The 20,289-nt window shown below is 38.4% G+C and overlaps 1 pseudogene; it reads left to right on the plus strand.

The window, feature by feature from the left end:
* The first annotated feature begins 17,214 nt into the window (after nucleotides 1-17,214).
* Nucleotides 17,215-19,400, plus strand: LOC109682176 (uncharacterized; annotated as a pseudogene).
* The last annotated feature ends 889 nt before the right edge of the window (nucleotides 19,401-20,289 follow it).

The raw sequence follows: 20,289 nt of genomic DNA on the forward strand, positions 1-20,289 counted from the left end.
AAAAGCATCTGTCTTCTCTGTAATCTCATCCACCTCTCAGTTCATTGATAGAACCCTCAGAACCATTTAAGAGACTCTATTCTTTTTCTATTTTTTAATCTTTTATTTTTACATAGAAGTTCACAGACAAAAGCTCTCATTCACCTTCTCTGTTTTCACTGTTTTTCAAATGTAGTCCTTTCAGGGATTCCCTGTCCCCTCCAGCAGTTTTTAAAACAAAGTATCCAAACTTGGCAGCTTTTTCTTGAAGGACAGAAGGCTGGCCAGACTTCTGAGCACATGGTATCCTCCTCTAGCTACACCAGCTACATGCTTGAAGGATGCCTGCACTGCCAGGCCTCTTTTTCCAGTTTCCCTTCACCTCCAGTTGATAGGCTTGTGAATCTGTAACTGCTGTGCTTTGAGAAGATGACTGGGTTGGAGTAATCAGAATTATCCCCCACTTAAGGAAGTTTTTTTTTTTTCTGGAAAGACCAGATCCTTGAAGAAGTGTGGGTGTAAAAGGAAAGTGGGAACATATTTTCAGAGTCCTTGACAATGTTTCATTCCCTCTCTCCTCAGTCGTCTTTTTAAATCTGCCATGCTTGCCTTATGGAGGGCCACATGACACCTGTGGTGTGTATAGGAGACAGCAGCAGTGAAACAGCAGTCACCAGAGTGGTAGGGGGTGATTATTTGGGGGTGGGACAGAGTAGAACTGGGTGGTATAGAGATTTTATGTTGAGGGCAGGGGATATTTTGATCACTGCTACTGAAATGGGAATCTGACTGAATTATCCCTATTTCTGATGATGTCAATATTGCAAAGCAACAGATTCATAAAGTAATGAACAAATCTTCTTTCTTTTCATATGTGTCTGTGAAAAATAGAGTCAACTGATCTTGTATGTAAATGTCAAGATTAATTTATCTGTTACTAAACCCTCACCCAAGCATGGCCCCTTTCCCACCCTTGCTGCATGTCATTTCCCCTATCCTAGAACCTATCTCCACTGTATGATCAAGCCCTAATTCCAGCTGTGGTCCACAGACTCCAATGAAAGGCTTTACCTCCTTAGGGCTCATTTGTCTTTTTCTTACTCTGTTCCCAGAATTTGCTGATCTCTAGTATATACTCAGTAGTCTCAGTCCATTTTTTATTCCATTCCACGGAAGTAAAAATATGAAGTACATACGGGCCAAAGATGTCTTGCAAGTTAAGTCTTTTCCCGTTTTTATAAAACTATAAATAAAAACTTATTTTACACTTTTTAAAAACATCATACATCATAATCAAGTTGGTTTCATTCCAGGGATACAAGAATCATTCCAGGGATGCAAATCAATAAACATAATACAACGCATAAATAGAATCAAGGATAAGGATCACATGACCTTCTCAATATATGCAAAAAAATCCGTAACAAAATTCAACAAACCTTCCTGGTAAAAGCACTGAAAAAACTAAGAAAAGAAGGAACATACCTCAACATAATAAAGGCTATACACAAAAACATAACTAACACTGTACTAAATGGGGGGAAATTAAAAATATTTCCTCTAAAATCAGGGACAAGACAAAGGTATCAAATGTCTCCATTCTTATGAAACATAGTGCTTGAATTCTTAGGCAGAGCAATGAGGCAAGAGAAATAAAAAGGATGAAAATAGGGAAGGAAGAAGTCAAATTATCCCTATTTGAAGATGATATGATCCTATATTTAAAAGATCCTAAAGACTCCACCAAAAACCTCTTAGATCTGATAAACATGTTCAGCAAAGCATCAGGATTCAAAGTCAACATGCAACAATCAGTAGCCTTTCTGTATACCAATAATGAGCAGACTAAGAAAGAAATAAGAAAAATAATTCCACTCACAATAGTCTCAAAAAAGTAAAATACTGGGAATAAACTTAACTAATAGATAAAAGACCTCCACAATGAAAACTATAAAACACTGAAGAAAGAAATTGAAGAAGACACGAGAAGATGAAAAAGACCTCTCATGTGTATGAATCAGCAGATTTAATATTGAGAAAATGACTATGCTGCCAAAAGTAACCTCATTTCAATGCAACCCCATCATAATTCCAATGTCATTATTCATGTAAATGGAAAAATCGATCCTAAAATTCACATGGAAGCAAAAAATACTTCAAATCCCCAAAGCAATCCTCAGCAATAAAAGCAATGCTAGAACCACAATGCCTGACTTCAACTATATCACAGAGCTCTAGTAACAAAATGAGCATGGTACTGGGACACAACAAACACATTGACAAATGGAATAGATAGAAGACCTAGAAATAAGACCAAACAGATGTTTCCATTCGATTTTTGACAAAGATGTCTAAACATACATTGGAGAAAAGATAACTTCTTCAACAAATAGTATCCACATGTAGAAGACCAAAACTAGATCATTATCTTTCATGCTATCCAATACTCAATATGAAATAGATGAAAGATCTTAATGAAAGACCTGAAACTTTGAAACTGTTACAGGAAAACACTTGAAGATATAGGTATAGGCCATGGCTTTCTAAACAGGATTTCATTTGCTTAAAAAAGAAGAGCAAGAATTGAGGTTTGGAACAGTGCCTCACTCCTGTAATCCTAGCTACTTGGGAGGTGGAGAGAGGGAGGATCACAGTTCAAGGCCTGCCTGGGCAAAAGTTTGTGACACCCCCATCAACCAACAAAAGCTGGGCATTGTGGCACACTCCTGTCATCACAGATACACAGGAAGTGTAAATAAGAGGATCACAGTCAAGGCCAGCCTAGGCATAAATGCAAGACCTTATTCAAAAATACCTAAAGCAAAAAAAGTTAAGAGAATGGCTCAAATAGTAGAGTGCTTGCCTAGTCATCATAAGGCCCTAAATTCAAACCCCAAAGTAAAAAAGAAAGAAAAAGAAAAAAGCACGAACTGATAAATGGGATTTTATCAAATTAAAAAGCTTCTGCACAATAAAGGAAACAAATACCCAATGAAGAAACAACCTACAGAATAGAAGAAAATCTTTCTCATCTATTAATCACGGAATGAATATTCAGAATGTTTAAAAAACTCAAAAAACCCCAAAAGAACAAATAATCCAATTAATAAATACAAAATAATACATGTCTGTAATTCTAACTACTTGGGAGGCTGAGGTTGAGAGGATCACAGTTCAAAGTTAGCCAGAGCAAAAACATTCACAAGACCGCATCTCAGCCAATGACTGGGTGTAGTGGCACGCGCCTGTCATCCCAGCTACTGCAGGGGAGCACAGAATCATGGTTGAGAATGGCCCAAGCATAAAGTGAGATTCTATTTAACCAAAGCAAAAAAGGGCTGGTAGAGTGGCTCAAGTTCTGGAGTACCTGCCTAGCAGGCATGGCAATGAGTTCAACCTCCAGTATCGCAAAACAAAATTTACATGAATGTAAAATGGGGACTATTTGATGGAGGAACCAGAGAGAGTGACGCGGTAGCAGAGGAGGTTGATGGGGAGGATGAATACGATCAAAGTTCTTTATATGCTTGTATGAAAATAGAATAATGAAACTCATTAAAACTTGTATACAAAAGTAGGGTAGCTCCCCATGACTCAAGTGGTAGGTCACTTGCCTAGCAAGTGCAAGACCCTGAGTTCAAACCCCCAGTACCACCAAAAAGGAGAGGAAAATAAGAAAGGGTAATTGAGTGAATTTAATCAAAGTACATTATATGCATGTATGGAAATAACATAATGAATTACTCTTTCTTATCACACCTCCCCACAACCTTCCTTTTTTAACTTTCTTTCAAATTTTATATGGGTTTCATTATGACTTTTTCACACGTATGCATAAAGTACTTCGCTCATGCTCTCCCCTCATCCTCTTTTTTCTACTTTCCACTTCCCACTAGTCCCCCCGACAAAATAGTTATCCATTTATGTTTATGGTGCTCTTTTTTTAAATCTAGCTCCACATAAGAGAAAACACGTGGTATTTGTCTCTATGAGTTTGACTTATTTCACTTAACATGGTGTCTCTAGTTCCATTCATTTTCCTGCAAACACCACCATTTCATTTTTTGTCTTAATAATAACCTACTGTGTATATATACCACGTTTTCTTTTTCATTCATCTAGATCAGCACCTAGACTGAGTCCATAACTTAGTTATCATGAATAATGCTGCAATAAGCACGCATGTGCAGGTATCAGCATTGTATGCTGTCTTAATTTTCCTTCGGGTATATGCCCAAGAGTGATATAGAAGGATCCTATGGCAGTTCTATTTTTAATTTTTTGAGGGGTATCCCTACTGATTTCCATAGCAGCTGCACTAATTTATATTTGCACCAATAGTATAAGTGTTCTCCCCCTCATCCTCACCAGAATTTATTTTCTTGATGATAGCCATTCTGAATAGAGTGAAATGGAATCAAGATGTTATTTTCATTTTTATTTCCTTTATGTGTTTTCCTTTTTGCATTTTCTTCATGTGTTTGTTGGCCATTTGTAATTTTTCCTTCAAAAGTTACCTATTCAATTCACTTGTCCATTAATTGGATTACTTATTCTTGTGGTGTTTAATTTTGGGGTCTTCATATATTCTGGATATTAATCCTTTCTTAGATGAGTAACTGGCAAAAATGTTCTCCCATTCTATACTGTCTCTTACTCTGGTAAGTGTTTCCTTTGATGTGCAGAAGCTTTTTAATTTGATTCAATCCTACTTGCCAATTCTTGCAAAACTACTGGAGTCCTATTCAGAAAGTCTTTGCCTATGCCTATATCTTCCAGAGTTTTTCCTGTTTTCTGCTAGTAGGTTCAACATTTCAGGTCTTACATTGAGGTCTTTGATCCATTTTGAATTGGTTATTGTACTGGGTTAGAGATAGAGATCTAGTTTCAGTCTAGTACATCTGAATATCCAGTTTACCCAACACCATTTGTCAAAGACGCTATCTTTTCTCCAAGGTATGTTTTTGGTACATTTGTCAAGAATCAGATGACTGTGTTTATATGGACTTATTTCTGAGTCCTCTATTCTACTCTACTTGTGTACATGTCTGTTTTGGTATCAGTACCTGCTGTTTTGTTACTATGGCTCTGCAGTATAATTTGAAGTCAGATTTTGAAGCATCTCCAGCATTGCTCTTTTTTATCAGGACTGCCTTATCTATTTGGGGTTTGTTGAGATTACCTGTGGATTTTTGTATTGATTTTACTATTTCTGTGAAGAATGTTATTGGGATTTTTGTGGAAATTCCATTAAATCTGTAGACCACTTTCAGTCATATAACCATTTTTTTTCAATATTATAATTCTACCTATCCATGAACATGTGGCATCTTTCCATCTTCTAGTGTCTTCTTCAGTTTCTTCCTTCAATGTTTCATAGTTTCCATTGTAGCGGTCTTTTATCTCCTTAAGTTTAGTCCTAGGTATTTTATGAGGTTATTGTGAATGGAATTATTTTCCTGACTTTCTTTCTCTGCCTGTTCATTACTGGTACACAGAAAAGATACTGATTTTTGCATGTTGATTTTGGGCCCTGATACTTTATTGAATGTGCTTATCAGATCTAAAGTTTTCTCTTGGATCTTAGGTCTTAAGTATAGGATTATATCAACTGCAAATAGGGATAATTTGACTTCTCCCTTTCCTTATCTTATTGCTGTGGCTAAGAATTCAAGCTCTGTGCTGAATAAGAATAGATAGAGTGGACACCCTTGTCTTGTTCTTGGTTTTAGAGGAAATGGTTTGTTTCTACTCATTTACTACAATATTGGCTATAGGTTTGAAATGTACAGCCTTTATTATGTTGAAGTATGATCCTTCTACTCCTAGTTTCTTCAGTACTTTTGTCATGAAGATCTGTTGAATTTTGTCAAAGGCTTTTTCTGCATCTATTGAAATAATCATGTGATTCCTGTCCTTGATTCTATTTATGTGTTATAGTAAGTTTATTCATTTGCCTATGTTGAACTATTCTTGTATACCTATAATAAACCAACTTGATCATGGTATATGATCTTTTTAATGTGTGATCTACTTAATGTGCAATTATTTTGTTGGGAATTTTTGTATCTATGTTCATTAAGGAAATTGGTCTGTAGTTTTTGTTGTTGTTGGGTCCATATCTGGTTTTGGTATTGAGTAACACAGAGAAATACAATAGGGACAGAAAAAGTAAAAATAAGAACCAAAAAATGAAAAATAAAAAAGCAGCATTTCTTCTTTGCTGAGGAGGAGAGGGTATAGCATCTGGTCTTTGTCAGGGCAGCAGATATTTTCCTCCTACCTCTGACTCTCAGAGTTCTGTCTGTGGCTCTCCCAGTGTGTTCACTTCCAGTTCCGTGTAGTCACAGGGTAGTCCATGATTCCACCTGGGTGCAGCCTGAATAGGGTGGTCAGCTAAGGCTCTGGGTCTGTGGCTCTGGAGGGGATAGAGGTGGAGTGATTTTTAGGCATACAGCAGTAGCTGGGGGAGCAGGGTAAGGAACATCTCCTTGTGTAGCAGCAAGCACTGGAAGCAGGGCAGGTCTGGTATCTTGGCAGCAGCTCCAGGGGCAGGGCAGTTGGGTGACTGAAGCAGTGGATCCAGGGGGGCAGAGCAGCTCCAAGCACACAGTAGCAGCTGGGGGGTGGGGCGGTGTAAGAGCAGCTTTAACATACTGTTAGCACTCTCTACCAAAGTACACAGGGCAGTGACTTCAGGTAAAGTGGATCAGGGCTCTCCCTCTGAAGTTTTCACACTCCACTGGCTTGCTCAGGAGACTCAGGACATTAGGGCAGCTCCAACTCATCCCAAATAAGGTTTATAGTCTCCACTCAAGACCTCTGAGCTGGCACCAGCTCCCCACCCAAGTATATGGGGCAGTAGATCCAGGCAAAGAGTGAGTCAGGGTGTGTACCCTGTGCAATTTGCATTCTCCACTGGATTATGCAGGGGATATGCTCAGGGAACAGGGAAGCTCTAGACTTAGAGCAAGGTTTTTTTCTTTGTTAATTTGTAGATCTAAAGTTTAATATTTCTAGTTTCCCTAGTCTCTGTCTACTGTTTACTGGTTTCCTTCCCTACCTTTCTAAGCCACCCTCCTTTCCTTACAACCACATACCCAAGGTACTATTTGATTCATGAAGATGCAAGAATGTGGTTGATATCTCTAGTCTTCCATCTCACTCATAGAAAAGGTTGATAGGACTGTAAATTAGTGCAGCCATTATGGAAATCAGTATGGATATTCTTCAAAAAAGTAAAAATAGAACTACTATACAATCCAATTATACATTCCTGAATATGCTTCACCATTTAAAAATCAAATTGAGCAGGGATGGAGGTGTAGCTCAGTGGTAGAGCACTTACCTAGCATGTTTGGTTCAATCTCCTTGTTATTCTCAAGTATGAAATGTCCTCCAAAGGCTCATGTGTTAAAGACTTGGTTGCCAACAATAGGTTTTTGGTAGGTGACCAGATCGTGAGGGCTCTGACCTAATTAATGGCTTCCCCACTGATGGATTCATAATTTGATAACATTTGTTGGGAAATGGTAGGAACCATGAGGCAGGGTCTTGTTGGGGGAATTAGCTCATTGGGGGCATGTCATTTGAAAGATATATTTGTAGAAACTGTAAAGATTTCACACACAAAAAAGTCTAATATTACCAATTCAGTGAAGTTTCAGGATATCAACACACAAAAATCAGTTGCATTTCTATATAATCTGAAAAGGAAATTAAGAAAACACTCCTATTAACAAGATAATAAAAAAAATAAAATAGTTACTTAACAAATGAGAAAAAAGACTTGCATACTGAAAACTACAATATAGTACTAAAATAAGCTACAGAAGGTACAAATAAATGAAGCGATATTCCATGTTCATGAATGGGAAGAATTAATATTGTTAACATGTCAATATTGCCCAAAGTAATCTGCAGAGTCAATCTCTAACAAAATCCAATGGCATTATTTGCAGAAACAGAAAAACCCATATCCTAAAATTCATATGGAATTTCAAGGGACACAGCATAGGCAGAACAATCTTGAAAAAGAAGAATAAAGGTGGAAATCTCACACTTCCTGATTTCAAAACATATTACAAAGCTTAGTAATCATAATAATATGGTACTGGCATGAAAACACGCCTATAACCCTATAGAACAGAATAGAATGGAACAAAACAGAACAGAATAGAATAAGAGAGCCCAGAAATAAATACTTATGTTGTATACACCCAAATGATCTTTGACAAGTATTCTGTGACTACTCAATGAGAAAAGGTTAATCTCTTCAACGAATGATGTTGGCAAACTTGATATTCACATGTAAAAGAATCAAGTTGGGTTCTTATATAGCACCATATACAAGACTTAATTCAAAATGACTTTAGTCAGAACTAAGTATATAAAACTCCTAGAAGAAAATAAAGTAAATACCTTCATGATATTGGATTTGGTAATGACTTCTTGGATGTGACATCAAAAGCAAAGCACATAAAAGCAAAATTAGACAAATGGGATTACATCAAACTAAAAAATGTCTGTGCATTGAAGAACAAAATTGCCACGCATGGTGGGGAATGCCTGTAATCTCAGCCCTCTAAAGGCAGGAGGATTGTGATTTTGAGGCTTATCTGGGATCCATAGCAAGACTTTGTCTAAAAAAAATAATAAAAATAAATAAATGAAAGTGACACTTGCCTGTAATCCAAGCTACTTGAGAGGCAGAGATAGGAGGATTGAAGTTCAAGGCTAAGCCCAGGCAAAAGTGAGAACCTATCTGAAAAATAACTAAAGCAAAAAAGGGCTGAGTGTGTGGCTCTAGCAAGTGTGAGTCTCTGAGTTCAAACCCCAGTACCACAAAAAAAAAAACATAATCCAGAGTGGAAAAACAGCATATGAAGTGTGAGAAAATGTTTGCAAATCATGTATCTGATATATGAGGTGTTACTATCCAGAATATATAAAGAATTCCTACAATTGAACAACAGAAAAATAATCCAACTACAATTAGGCAAGAGCTGAAATAGACATTTCTCCAAAAATGATGTTGGATCTGGGAACCTAAGGGACAGATGAGTGAGTCAGTATCCCATCCCCCATGGAGAACACTGTGAGCCCTGTACCCTTAGGAGAAGATACATGGTCTCATAAATCTGCCATGGGACTGATAGATAGGATGCTCTCAAGGTTGTTTCCCCCCATAAGGGGCAAACAGACCAGCTCATCGAGGAGAGCCCATGGCCAATGAGAAGAGCCCATCTAACCCTTACCCTGACCCAGAGTTAAAGCATCCATAAAAAGCCCCAGCCTTCACCTCAGTGGGAGCCACCGGTTTCCTGGCTCCACTGCACTGCTCTAGCTGTAGCCTTTTCTTTCTCTAATAAATCCTACTTTGTATGCCAACCTTATTGTCTCACAAGTCAATCAGCTGCCACATGATCCAATTCTTTGGCCTGTGAAGGCAAGAACTCTCAACACCGAGCTGCAACAATGATACACAGTGATTAGCAAAAATATGAAATATGCTCAATATCATTAGTCATTAGATGAATGCAAATCAAAACAACAATAAATATCATCTCCCACCCATTAAGCTAGGAAGGAAAGAAAGAAGGGAGGGAGGGAAATAGCAAATGTTGGCAAGATTGTGGAGAAACTAAACCCTTTGTGCACTGTTGGTGGTATAACCACTATGGAAAACAATATGGAAGTTTCTGAGATTAAAAATATGTATAGATTTTTGGACAGCATAGAAGCCACTTCTTAGTCTTAAACACATGGAAATAAAATATAGCCAAAAACAAATATGTCATTGCAGGAACAGGATAAAAGCTAGAGAAATGCTACACATAGGAATTGGAAAAGGAAAAGACAGAAATCTTGTATCATTCATCTAAGACTAAGACTAAGAATTTAGAGGTCATCTAATGTAGCCCTCTCACTTTAGGAACAAGAAATCTGGGTCCAGACAGGTTACTTGCCTAATTATCAAAGTAATATGAACTTCATAAGAAATTACTTGATACATGTGTATATATGGTAGATAACTGAAAGGACGAAAAAATAAATTGATTGGGAAACGTAGAGGTTGGACAGAAAGTCCCAGGTTAATTTTTTTTCTTTTTTTCTTTGTTTGTTCATTTAGTCATTTGGAGGCATTTTAGTGCAAGGCATGTACAGTTACAGAACAAAATCATAAATACCATGATTTCTGTAAACCTAATCACAGAAGCATGCTTTGTTCCTTAACTCTTCCATGTAGGCAGACCCAGAGAGACCTGAGCAATGCTGTCAATGAAGTCACTCTCCTATTCCTATTTTGCCTTTCAAAACGGCATTCCAAAACTATCCAAAGTTGTTTACTTTAAAAGCCTTATTAGATATTTATTTCTTTACCATTCTAGCTACAGTATCCAAAATGAATTAAATCCTAACCTGAAGACTTATGTTCCTTTGTAGTTATATCAAATAGTGTGCAAGCATCCCAGGTATAATGTATGTTTGGTTATATTTCAACTCCAAGTGATACCACATTGAGATCTCTTTAACAGTCAAGTAAATGTGACCTGAGTCATAACCTGGATCCAAAAATGTCATCTAATACTGTGTTATGCAGGTGATGATAAAAGAAAAACAGTCCAACTTAGAACTTCAGCCTAAAGGGATGCCTGGCTAGAGTTTCACACTAGGTGTTTCCTAGCTTCAACTGCGGTTTCTGTCCAATGGACCAGAAGTACCTTCCTCATTGTCTTCAGCAGCTCCCCAGGACACCTGAAGAGGTGGCCATCCTCTCTCTGTCCAGGAAGTAGACCTCCTCTCTGTATGGGTGGCTTTATGCCTTGCAACATTCAGTGACTTGCAATCTTGGAGATCTTGCAATAAGTTCATTCTGGTATTCATGACCTTGCAATCCATAACTTTCCCTAGGATTCCTGTAGACAGTTGTATCCTAGAATGGAGACGTGGTGTGATTTCTAAGACCTCCCAGGGGTCTCAAAGTTCTGAAAGATCAGGAGGCATAATTTTACCGTCATGTGGGCACCTGAACTCAAAACTCAGCTCCTTGAAAACCTCAACCAGCCTCTCCCCAACAATCCTGAGTGGATCCTGTCATTGGAATATTTTTTTTTATTTTATTACTCATATGTGCATACAAGGCTTGGGTCATTTCTCCCCCTTACCCCCACCCCCTCCCTTACCACCCACTCCGCCCCCTCTCTCTCCCCCCCACCTCCTCAATACCCAGCAGAAACTATTTTGCCCTTATTTCTAATTTTGTTGTAGAGAGAGTATAAGCAATAATAGGAAGGAACAAGGGTTTTTGCTGGTTGAGATAAGGATAGCTATACAGGGAGTTGACTCACATTAATTTCCTGTGCGTGTGTGTTACCTTCTAGGTTAATTCTTTTTGATCTAACCTTTTCTCTAGTTCTGGTTCCCTTTTCCTATTGGCCTCAGTTGCTTTTAAGGTATCTGCTTTAGTTTCTCTGCATTAAGGGCAACAAATGCTATCTAATTTTTTAGGTGTCTTACCTATCCTCACCCCTTCCTTGTGTGCTCTCGCTTTTATCATGTGCTCAAAGTCCAATCCCCTTGTTGTGTTTGCCCTTGATCTAATGTCCACATATGAGGGAGAACATACGATTTTTGGTCTTTTGGGCCAGGCTAACCTTACTCAAAATGATGTTCTCCAATTCCATCCATTTACCAGCGAATGATAACATTTCGTTCTTCTTCATGGCTGCATAAAATTACATTGTGTATAGAGACCACATTTTCTTAATCCATTCGTCAGTGGTGGGGCTTCTTGGCTGTTTCCATAACTTGGCTATTGTGAATAGTGCCGCAATAAACATGGGTGTGCAGGTGCCTCTGGAGTAACCTGTGTCACAGTCTTTTGGGTATATCCCCAAGAGTGGTATTGCTGGATCAAATGGTAGATCAATGTTTAGCTTTTTAAGTAGCCTCCAAATTTTTTTCCAGAGTGGTTGTACTAGTTTACATTCCCACCAACAGTGTAAGAGGGTTCCTTTTTCCCTGCATCCTCGCCAACACCTGTTGTTGGTGGTGTTGCTAATGATGGCTATTCTAACAGGGGTGAGGTGAAATCTTAGCGTGGTTTTAATTTGCATTTCCTTTATTGCTAGAGATGGTGAGCATTTTTTCATGTGTTTTTTGGCCATTTGAATTTCTTCTTTTGAGAAAGTTCTGTTTAATTCACTTGCCCATTTCTTTATTGGTTCATTAGTTTTGGGAGAATTTAGTTTTTTAAGTTCCCCATATATTCTGGTTATCAGTCCTTTGTCTGATGTATAGTTGGCAAATATTTTCTCCCACTCTGTGGGTGTTCTCTTCAGTTTAGAGACCATTTCTTTTGATGAACAGAAGCTTTTTAGCTTTATGAGGTCCCATTTATCTATGCTATCTCTTAGTTGCTGTGCTGCTGGGGTTTCGTTGAGAAAGTTCTTACCTATACCTACTAACTCCAGAGTAGTTCCTACTCTTTCCTGTATCAACTTTAGAGTTGGGGTCTGATATTAAGATCCTTGATCCATTTTGAGTTAATCTTGGTATGGGGTGATATACATGGATCTAGTTTCAGTTTTTTGCAGACTGCTAACCAGTTTTCCCAGCAGTTTTTGTTGAAGAGGCTGCTATTTCTCCATCGTATATTTTTAGCTCCTTTGTCAAAGACAAGTTGGTTATAGTTGTGTGGCTTCATATCTGGGTCCTCTATTCTGTTCCACTGGTCTTCATGTCTGTTTTTGTGCCAGTACCATGCTGTTTTAATTGTTATTGCTTTCTAATATAGTTTGAAGTCAGGTATTGTGACACCTCCTGCATTGTTCTTTTGACTGAGTATTGCCTTGGCTATTCATGGCTTCTTGTGTTTCCATATAAATTTCACCATAGATTTTTCGATCTCTTTAATGAATGTCATTGGAATTTTGATGGGAATTGCGTTAAACATGTAGATTACTTTTGGGAGTATAGACATTTTTACTATGTTGATTCTACCAATCCATGAGCATGGGAGATCTCTCCACTTTCTATAGTCTTCCTCAATCTCTTTCTTCAGAAGTGTATAGTTTTCCATGTAGAGGTCTTTCACATCTTTTGTTAGGTTTACACCTAGGTATTTGATTTTTTTTGAGGCTATTGTAAATGGAATTGTTTTCATACATTCTTTTTCAGTTTGCTCAATGTTAGTGTATAGAAATGCTAATGATTTTTCTATGTTGATTTTATATCCTGCTACCTTGCTATAGCTATTGATGATGTCTAGAAGCTTCTGAGTAGTGTTTTTTTTGGGTCTTTAAGGTATAGGATCATGTTGTCTGCAAATAGGGATATTTTGACAGTTTCTTTACCTATTTGTATTCCTTTTATTCCTTCTTCTTGCCTAATTGCTCTGGCTAGGAATTCCAGTACTATGTTGAATAGGAGTGGAGATAGTGGGCATTCTTGTCTGGTTCCTGATTTTAGAGGGAATGGTTTCAGTTTTTCTCCATTAAGTATAATGCTGGCTGTAGGTTTGTCATATATACCTTTTATAATGTTGAGGTACTTTCCTTCTATTCCTAGTTTTCTTAGAGCTTTTATCATGAATTGATATTGGATCTTATCAAAGGCTTTTTCTGTATCTATTGAGGTGATCAAGTGGTTTTTGTCTTTGCTTCTGTTAATGTGGTTTATTACTTTATTGATTTTCATATGTTGAACCACCCCTGCATCCCTGGGATGAAGCCTACTTGGTCGTGGTGAATAATCTTTTTGATGTGTTATTGAATTCGGTTTGCCATTATTTTGTGGAGGATGTTTGCATCAATGTTCATAAAGGAGATTGGCCTATAGTTCTTCTTTTTGGAGGTATCTTTGCCTGGTTTCACGATAAGTGTAATATTGGCTTAATAAAATGTGTTTGGCAGTTTTCCTTCCTTTTCTATTTCGTGGAACAGTTTAAGGAGGGTTGGTATCAGCTCTTCTTTAAAGGTCTGATAGAATTCAGCAGAGAATCCATCAGGTCCTGGACTTTTCTTTTTGGGGAGACTCTTGATTGCTGCTTCAATTTCATTTTGTGTTATAGGTCTATTCAGGTGATTAATTTCCTCTTGGTTCAGTTTTGGATGATCATATGTATCTAGAAATCTGTCTATTTCTTTAAGATTTTCAAATTTATTTGAATATAGGTTCTCAAAGTAGTCTCTGATGATTTCCTGGACTTCCATAGTGTTTGTTGTTATCTCCCCTTTTGCATTCCTGATTCTACTAATTTGGGTTTTTTCTCTCCTCATTTTAGTCAGGTTTGCCAGGGGTCTATCGATCTTGTTTATTTTTTTCAAAGAACCAACTTTTTGTTTCATTAATTCTTTGTATGGTTTTTTTGGTTTGTATTTCATTGATTTCAGCTCTTATTTTTATTATTTGTCTCCTTCTATTTGTTTTGGGATTTGCTTGTTCTTGTTTTTCTAGGAGTTTGAGATGTATCATTAGGTCATTGATTTGGGATCTTTCAGTCTTTTTAATATATGCACTCATGGCTATAAACTTTCCTCTCAGGACTGCCTTAGCTGTGTCCCATAGGTTCCGGTAGGTTGTGTTCTCATTTTCATTGACTTCCAGGAACTTTTTAATTTCCTCTTTTATTTCATCGATGATCCATTGTTCATTAAGTAATGAGTTATTTAGTTTCCAGCTGTTTGCATGTTTTTTGTCTTTACTTTTGTTGTTGAGTTCTACTTTTACTGCATTGTGATCAGATAGTATGCACGGTAATTTCTATTTTCTTATATTTGCTGAGACTTGCTTTGTGCCCTAGGATATGATGTATTTTGGAGAAGGTTCCATGGGCTGCTGAGAAGAATGTATATTGTGTAGAAGTTGGATGAAATGTTCTGTAGACATCAACTAGGTCCATTTGATCTATTGCATATTTTAGAACTTGGATTTCTTTATTGAGTTTTTGTTTGTATGACCTATCTATTGATGATAATGGGGTGTTAATGTCTCCCACAACCACTGTGTTGGCATTTATATATGCTTTTAGGTCTTTCAGGGTGTTTGATGAAATTGGGTGCGTTGACGTTGGGTGCATACAGATTATTATATCCTTTTGGTCTATTTCCCCTTTTATTAGTATGGAATGTCCTTCTTTATCTCGTTTAATCAATGTAGGTTTGAAGTCTATTTGTCAGAGATAAGTATTGCTACTCCTGCCTGTTTTCAGGGGCCATTGGCTTGGTAAATCTTCTTCCAGCCTTTCATCCTAAGCCTACACTTATTTGTGTCAGTGAGATGGGTCTCCTGTAAGCAACAAATTGTTGGATCTTCCTTTTTAATCCATTTTGTCAAGCAGTGCCTTTTGATGGGTGAATTAAGTCCGTTAACATTAAGCGTTAGTACTGATAGGTATGTGGTGATTCCTGTCATTTAGTTGTCTTAATTGTTTGAAGGTTTGATTGTGTGTACCTAAGTTGAGGTTGCTCTCTACTGTCTTGCTTTTTCTTTTTCTGTGGTTTGGTGCTGCCTGTCTTTTCATGGTTAAGTTTGGTTTCACTTTCTGTGTGCAGAATCCCTTGCAGAATCTTTTGTAGTGGTGGTTTTGTGGTCACATATTGTTTTAGTTTCTGCTTATCATGGAAGACTTTTATTGCTCCATCTATTTTGCATGATAACTTTGCTGGGTAGAGTATCCTGGGGTTGAAGTTATTTTCATTCAGTGCCCGGAAGATCTCACCCCACGCTCTTCTTGCTTTTAATGTTTCTGTTGAGAAGTGTGCTGTGATTTTGATGGGTTTACCTTTGTATGTTACTTGTTTTTTCTCTCTTACAGCCTTCAATATTCTTTCCCTAGTTTCTGAACTTGTTGTTTTAATGATGATATGTCATGGAGTAGTTCTATTTTGATCTGGTCTGTTTGGTGTCCTGGAGGCCTCTTGCATCTGTATGGGAATATCTTTCTCTAGATTTGGGAAATTTTCCAGTATTATTTTGTTGAATAGATTATGCATTCCCTCCGATTGCACCTCTTCTCCTTCTTCGATGCCCATGATTCTCAAGTTTGGTCTTTTGGTGGAGTCGGTGAGTTCTTGCATTTTCTTTTCACAGGTCTTGAGTTGTTTAATTAATAGTTCTTTGGTTTTTCCTTTCATTACCATTTCATCTTCAAGTTCTGAGATTCTGTCTTCTGTTTGTTCTACTCTGCTGGATTGGCCTTCCGTTTTGTTTTGCAGTTCTGTTTCGTTCTTTTTTCTGAGGTCTTCCATATCCTGGGTGGTTTCCTCTTTAATGTTGTCTATTTTTGTCCTGAGCTCATTTATCCATTTATTCATCGTGTTCTCTGTTTCACTTTGGTGTTTATACAGTGCTTCTATGGTTTCCTTTATTTCTTCTTTTGCTTTTTCAAATTCTCTATTTTTGTTGTCTTGGAATTTCTTGGGTGTCTCCTGTACATTTTGGTTGACCCTATCCAGTATCATCTCTATAAAATTCTCATTGAGTACCTGTAGTATATCTTCTATTAAATTATTCTTGTGGGTTAAGCCCCATTTTAAATGCTCCCTCTTCAATGAAACCTCTCATGAACCTCTTGTTTAGGAATGATCCCTCTTAGGTTAATTCGAGGGCAATGTAATTGAGTAAAACATGACAGATTAACTTTAGCCCATAGTGGTGAAGTAAGTGCACCACAAAAAGATCAACTGAGTAAATCAGAAAGAAAAAGTAGGTATTTAACTAGAGAAAATCCAGTTATAACAGTGGTTCTCAACCTAAAACATATTGTGTGTTGGGATGACCTGATAGAAAAGACATACCCATGACAATAAATGAACAGCTACTCTCCCAGGCCAAAGAGCATTGGCTCTTGTTTCAGAAACATCTCAGATGATTCTAAGACCCAGAGACAAGAACATTTGAGTTAGATTATAAACATGTATTGGGAAATTGTGGGAGTTTAAAACAGCAAGGAAAGCCAGGTGTGGTGATACATGCTTCTGAGCTCAGCACTCAAGAGGCTAAGGCAGGAGGATTGAGAGTTCAAGGCCAGCCTGGGCTACATGCCAAGATCCTGTCTCAAAAGATTTTTTAAATAAAAGAAATAAGAATACAAATTTAAAAGAAAGCCAAATGCATTAAGTTTCTATACTCATTATAGATTAAGGAAGTATTGCAGGTAGATGCTCTGTAGGACATTGTGGTTAGTTATATGTGGGTTTAAGATGAAGGAAATATCAGTGGATAAAAAAAATGGTAGAAGTTTCACTTCGGGGACTGTGGAATAGAAAAAGCTATGAGCTCTATTGGGACAAATACCTAAGGTACCGGAAGGATTGCCAACAAATTGTTCTTAAGGAGGTCTAGGTGATGGCCTATCATCTACATGAAGCAACAGAAGATCCAAATTTTAGAACTCTAATGGGAAAGAATGGATTTAAAGTCAAATTTGGGACACATTTTGAAAAATTATCTGGGAAAAACATATGACCAATATATAAGTCATGTGATCTAAGAAACAGAGTAGAAAAATGGTAGATTTTAGAAACTTAAGAAAGGAAATTTCAATATGAAAATTAGCGATAAAGTGTCAAAGGCTATGGACATTCCTTACTGAATTTGGTCAATGGTATTGGAATAAAAAATCAGGTGGAATGGGACAAGCAAAACTTACAGATGGTGAAACATGCAGAAACAGCAAGGGATATTTCTTTTAGAAAAACAGAGGCTTAAGCCTTTTGAAGGAAGATGACAAGAACAATCAAGAGAGACGTAGAGATTGTATGGTGTGAGGTGCGTGTTCAGACTCTCACCGTCCCCGCACCCGCACCGCGGCTACTGCCTTTCGGTCCGCCATTACACAGCCAGCCTTGGGACCCGTCAGCCATGGACGTGCCGCGTCTACAAAGCACGCCTGAGCTACAACGTCCGGGAAAAGGACATCCAGCAACTTTTTAGCGGCTATGGCTGCCTCCTCGAAGTAGACCTCAAAAATGGGTACGGCTTCGTGGAGTTCGAGGACTCCCGCGTCGCCCTTTACGAGCTGAACGGCAAGGAGCTCTGCGGCCAGCGCGTGATCGTGGAGCACGCCCGGGCCGCGCGGGATGGCGACCGCTACAGCTACAGAGGCCGCAGTGGTGGAGGTGGCTGCAGCAGTCGGAGAACCTCTGGCAGAGACAAATATGGACCACCTGTTCCTACAGAATACAGACTTAGCGTAGAAAATCTTTCTAGTCATTGAAGTTGGCAAGATTTAAAGGATTTCACGCAGCAAGCAGGTGAAGTAACATATACAGATGCTCACAAAGAACACACAAATGAGGGGGTAATTGAATTTCGTTCCTACTCTGACATGAAGCGTGCTTTGGATAAGCTGGATGGTACAGAAATAAATGGCAGAAATACCAGGCTTATTGAAGATAAGTCACGAACAAGCCATAGGTGATCTTATTCTGGGAGCAGATAGATCCAAGTCACGCTCTAGAAGGAGGTTACGAAGTAGGAGGTGTAGCCGCAGTAGATCTCGAAGTGTCTCCAAAAGATGCTCCCGGCCCAGGTCGAGGAGCAAAGGTCGATCACTGCCCAGGTCGAGGAGCAAAGGTCGATCACCGTCTCGATCAAAAGGCAGGAAATCTAGATCAAAGAGCAAATCTAAGCCCAAGTCTGATCGAGGCTCTCACTCACACTCTCGAAGCAGATCTAAGGATGAGTACGAGAAATCTCGAAGCAGGTCTCGGTCTCAATCTCGGTCCCCCAAAGAAAATGGAAAGGGTGATATAAAGTCAAAGCCCAGATCAAGGAGCCAGTCCCGCTCCCGTTCACCCCTACCTGTTCCACCCTCAAAGGCTCGTTCTGTGTCCCCTCCGCCAAAAAGAGCTACTTCCAGATCCCGTTCTAGATCTCACTCAAGGTCAAGGTCCAGATCAAGTTCCAGAGATCAACCCAGAACCCTGTGTTCTTTGCACACTGTTATGGAACACTTTCCTACTTGCTTAGGCAGTTACTCTTACATGTTTGTACTTGGCCTCTTCTGTGATAGGAGCTCCTGAAAACAGGAGCACACAAATTTGATTTGTGGGCAAATTTGATGAAAAAGATGAGGTTCTAAAATGATGGCATGAAGTCAAAGACCCTCTCTCTCTCCCTTCTTTGTAGAATCAAGATAACTTTGATTTTATAGCTTTTGAGATAAAATAACTTTTGTAAAGATTAAGCTCCTTTAGATTTTTTTTTTTTAAGTATTTCAGCAGGATCTGCTGCAGGGGGTTTTGTTGTTTTATTCACTTATTTTTAAATTAACTGTTTCAAGTTTTGGGTACTTTCAGGCTTTAGAGGGAGAACCCAATTTTCAATTATGTTGGCTTCTTATAAAGCTTGAGTTATGTAAGATTTAAATAAAAGTTTGCTACCAAGAAGAAAAAAGAGAGAGAGAGAAGTAGATCAGGGCAAAGAACTAAAGAAATACCATCTTGAAAGAGGAAAGTAGGGGGAAAGGCTATTTTTTCCTGGAGGCCCCTATGAGCCTCCAGGATGGTCAAGGCTCTTCCAGCACAAACTTCAGCTCAAAAGAAAGATTTTATTGCTCTAGTTAAAGTCTCACAGCTGGAATGCGATACGAGGTTAGAATTTTTACTATTGGGTATGTTAATAGATTAGTTTCTGGGACAAACAGCTCCCCAGTACTCAGAGAAGTATTAATTATATTGCTAAGGGATATAATAAAAATCTCCTCAGGATTGTGGACAGATAAAGGGGATCAGATTCTCCCCCCTGAGGCTAGCGAGTGGAAGGTCATCTAGGAGCCTCATATGGCAACACATGGGCAGGACTCTCTATAATGCCTACTCCATAACTCATTTATAATGAATAGGCTTAGGAAGATAATTAAGCATGTGGCTGAAGCTTGTGACCTTCCTGTACCTTAAGTCACACTCCATTCTTCCCACACTGGCTCACTCAGTTCCATGTATTCCCACTAATTTATTCAGTTTATGGGCCACCTATAACTCCAGCAGGACTGTCACTCACTCTTGGGAGGGAAATTGTCAGATCTACTTTTCCGTACTTTTTTATTGAAAGGTCAATAGCGTGGCTGGTTGGGAAGGAGCATCTGGCAGATAGTGCAAGTCTTCTTCCTCAGTGGTACATGTACACATCACTGTTCACGAATAGTGCTAACACTCCCATCATGTGCACCCAGGACTAACCACCTTCTTAGAGTTCATGGACTTTTTCATAGGAGATTGAGACTTCTTTTCCAATTTCTCTTTTCTTTGTCAATAGTAAAATTAAGAAGGATGAAGACTGAAGAGGGAATGAAACAGATCA

Source organism: Castor canadensis, chromosome 6 (assembly GCF_047511655.1).
Source record: "Castor canadensis chromosome 6, mCasCan1.hap1v2, whole genome shotgun sequence".
NCBI lineage: Eukaryota > Metazoa > Chordata > Mammalia > Rodentia > Castoridae > Castor > Castor canadensis.